This window comes from Aotus nancymaae, unplaced genomic scaffold (assembly GCF_030222135.1).
Source record: "Aotus nancymaae isolate 86718 unplaced genomic scaffold, 86718_ANA_hifiasm-v0.15.2.pri h1tg000041l, whole genome shotgun sequence".
Taxonomy (NCBI): Eukaryota; Metazoa; Chordata; class Mammalia; order Primates; family Aotidae; genus Aotus; species Aotus nancymaae.
The window spans coordinates 27,008,681-27,012,543 of record NW_026988455.1 but is presented as its reverse complement, the minus strand read 5'-3'; the positions used below and the strand labels follow the sequence as shown (position 1 = coordinate 27,012,543).

General features: G+C 40.4%; 1 non-coding gene across 1 annotated transcript; it reads right to left on the bottom strand.

The window, feature by feature from the left end:
- Window positions 1-3,289: 3,289 nt before the first annotated feature.
- Window positions 3,290-3,396, bottom strand: LOC135268760 (U6 spliceosomal RNA). Its single transcript, XR_010337114.1, has one exon. It is a non-coding gene; the product is annotated as a U6 spliceosomal RNA (small nuclear RNA).
- Between the last annotated feature and the right edge of the window lie 467 nt (window positions 3,397-3,863).

Genomic DNA, 3,863 nt, shown 5'->3' with positions numbered 1-3,863 from the left:
ATCAGTTTCACCTATGTAGCAGCTTGCTGATTTGAAACATGTACAATTGGCCCATTAATGTCTAATTTGCACAAGAATTTTTGGATGTAAGTTTTCGTAAGTTTCCAGGAAGCTACCTTGTAGTATAGCCAGTTTCCCAGAACCTAAAACAAATTAGATTAATCATGCTAGAAACTAAATAAAAGTGCCTTGTTGGGGCCTGTTTGGGCAAGCCCTAATATTCTCTCCCGTTGGCCAAGAGGAACAGAGCATCTTGGAGGGCTCAGCTGCCACCCACCCTGCACAAGAGCAGCGATCGGACTCTGAGCTTCAGGGCATATTCCTCTTCCTGGGTTCTGACAGATGCCAGAATCTTGTTCTGTTGCAGGAGTAAATAGTCACAGCTTTGGGTAATTTTTATAGGCAGTTTTTATCTAGGAGAAGTGTGATTTTTGTACACTTGAGCTCAGGGCAACCAACATTTTCTTTTCTGTTACGATCATCTGGCAGAGTTGTTTTAGCTCTTCTTGACTTGCTACGAGTCTTTCCCCACCAACCTTCTGTTCTCACACTGTGTAATTCACCAGCATCTCTCTATGGTTGGGGGTATCTATAAGCCATGAAGCATGCACTGACACTTGACTTGTTACTGGTGGTGATTTCTTTCTTAGAGCTGCATAAACTTCTTCCTGTATGTCACAGGGTTGCTGGAGGAACTCAGCCCTAGCCATGCGCCACTAATCGGCCTGGCTCCGCAGAGAACATGGGACTAAACCTGCTGTTGCAGGGAGATGGAATTTACTCCCAGGCACCATCACTCGATCCCTCCCATGCTCTCACCAGCATTCAGGAACTGAAAATATTTACTTTGTGTTGATCTAACAAAACCCAGTAAATGGCAACCTTTACAGGGCCCAGAACGCATGCCAAAGGAGCAGGGGTAGGGGGGTTCGAATAACCCCTGTTCTGCTTGCAAGTGGGGGTTTTCTGAGCTGCAATGCAAGCCCAGCACTAGTCAGGTCTCAGGTTTCTTTGGCCTCTGAAGCCAGTATTTACTGACCAGGGCTTTGGAACTGAATAAAAGTATGTCAGACCACCCATTTTCATTGCTAAATCTCTTTCTTGGAAATGTAGCTGGAAAAGGTTTTCTGATCATTTTTCTATCTCTGTTAAAGATTGCTTGCTCCCTCAATGACTTATTTAACGCATTCTCACTGAGCTACCATCATTTTCTAGGCTCTAGTTTAAGTGCTGGGTATTTAACAAAGAACAAGAAGTATTGGCTTCAAGACAATGACTCAATAAGATGATTTCAGATTGAGATAACTGGCAGAAAAGAAACCACTGGGCGTTACGATAGAGAGTAACTAGAGCCTTGTGACCAAGTGTGATTACAGCAGGCTTTTTGGAGATGCTGCTATTTGACTCAAGACCTAAAGGATATTAGGTCTTGCAGCCATGCACAAATTGGTAGGTCAGTTTTAAGGGAGAAAGTACAGTAAATATAAAGACCCTGTTGAGGCAAAAAAAAAAAAAAAAAAAAATCCCATGATCAAGGAGTGGAAAAGGAACTAGGGTTCCAGGGACCAAGTGTATGAAAACAATGGGATAGAAGATATCATGATCGCTACCTCCCTACTGTTTTTTCAGGCTACTGATTCATTCTACCGTTGCATTAATGATTTACTCTTGTCATGAAACTACACCTGTTTAAACTGCAGGAACATGCAACTAATGCTTGACATAAGCACATGAAATCCTTGAAGTTAAGCAGAAGCAAAATAAAGTGCCACTAACGTGCTCCAAAGACGTGTTGAAATGGTGTGGCCCGGGAGGCTTGGGGCCCAAGCACGTGGCCACAGAGCAGCCCATTCCAAGTTCTAGGGATTTGTATTCTGTACCACTTGAATCCCAGTCTTACAGAAGTCCAAGTCATCAAATGGCCTCAACTCTCCAAGCAAGCCCAGGGTTATGTAAGTGGAGTAGATAGTGGGCATGAAGCAAGATGGCAGGGGTAGGGTTGGAGTCTTCTAGACCTAACTGGGAGCTCTGATTCTGCCCTTTCTCCTTGTGTTCTGGGGAAAGTGTCTTACCTTGTTGAGCCTCTGCTTTCTTATCTGTTCAATGGAGATGGTAACACCTAGTTTGTAGTAGAGATACTATGAGTTAGTATTTGAAAAAAAATTCCATCATATTTTTATATGATTCTTTGAGTGTAATATCTTCATGTAAAACCTGCTGTCACATGTAAGGAAATAGCCCTAGAGAAGTTAGTTAATTCCTTTTGCATTCTTGAGTCAGCCGCTAAAAGATGGTTTTTTCTTGGTTCAAGAGAGCGGTGGCTCTTCCTGTGTCTTCGAAACTTTAAGATATCAGCCAGACTATGATGCTTCTTTCTCCCCTTAAAGTAGAATTGTTTATTAAAAATTAAAGAATGATAATGATGTGTCAGTGTAGGCTCATGAATTGTATCAAATGCATCACTCTAGTGGGGGATGTGGATAATGGGGGTGGCAGAGCATTTGTAGGGGTCCAGGTATATGGAAACTCTCTGTATCTTTCACTAAGTGTTGCTGTGAATCTAAAACTGCTCTTTAAAATTTGACTTTAAAATTGCAGAATGAATTATTTAGTGGCTAAATAAGTAGCAATATAGAATATAGGAATGTTTTTATAACAAAAATTTGTGGAGATACACTGAGGACCAGTGTCTTTTTGTGTATCTTTTTCCAATGCACATAGATATCATTACTGCAACTTACAATAATCCTTGTCTCCTCATAGTACATGCTTCCTCTCCTCTCTCAGTTTTTTGTTTGTTTGTTTGTTTGTTTTTGTTTTATTGAGACGGAGTCTTGCTCTGTTGCCCAGGCTGGAGTGCAGTGACGTGATCTCGGCTCACTGCCACCTCCACTTCATGGGTTCAAGCTATTCTCCTGCCTCAGCCTCTTGAGTAGCTGGGATTACATAGTAGAAATGGGATTTCACCATGTTGGCCAGGCTGGTCTCGACTCCTGACCTCAGGTGATCTGCCCATCTCGACCTCCCAAAGTGCTGGGATTACAGGTGTGAGTCACGGTGCCTGGGATTGTGGATTCCGTGCCCGTGCCACAAAATAAATGCTGCCTGAATTTTTATTAGAATTTTATTAAATTAATAGATTAATATGAGGATAATTTGCATCTGTGATCTTCTTTTCGAAGGACCTGATTTTTTTCCCCATTAATCTAGGTCTTCTTTTATGTACTTAGTAGAATTTTTAAATTTATCAGTGTTTCTCAATAAACTTATTTCTGAATTTTTTTTTCTCATAAATATGGAACGCTTCACAAATTTGCATGTCATCCTTGCACAGGGGCCATGCTAATCTTCTCTGTATCATTCCAATTTTAGTATATGTGCTGCCGAAGCGAGCACATATTTCTGAATATTTTATATGTTTATGTTACCTTGCAAATGAGGCCTCAATTATATCTTCTAGCTGGTTGATTACTACATATATAAATTAATGCTATTAACTTTATCTGTATGTTAAGTTTGTGGTAGCTCACCTTACTGATGTATTCACACATATGCTAGTGCAGCCGGCCCTTCATATCCATGGGCTCTGCATCCATGGATTCAACAAAGCCTAAATTGAAAATGTTTGAAAAAGAATTATGTCTGTACTGAACTTGTAGAGACTTTTTCTTCTTGTCATTATTCCCTAAACAATACAGCATAACAAGTGTCTACATAGCATTTATACTGAATTATGTATTATGAGTAATGTAGAGATAATTTAAAATATATTGGAGCATGTGCATAAATTATATGCAAATACTACATATATCATTTTACATCAGAGACTTGAGCATCCTCAGATTTTGGTAGCCATGAGAAGT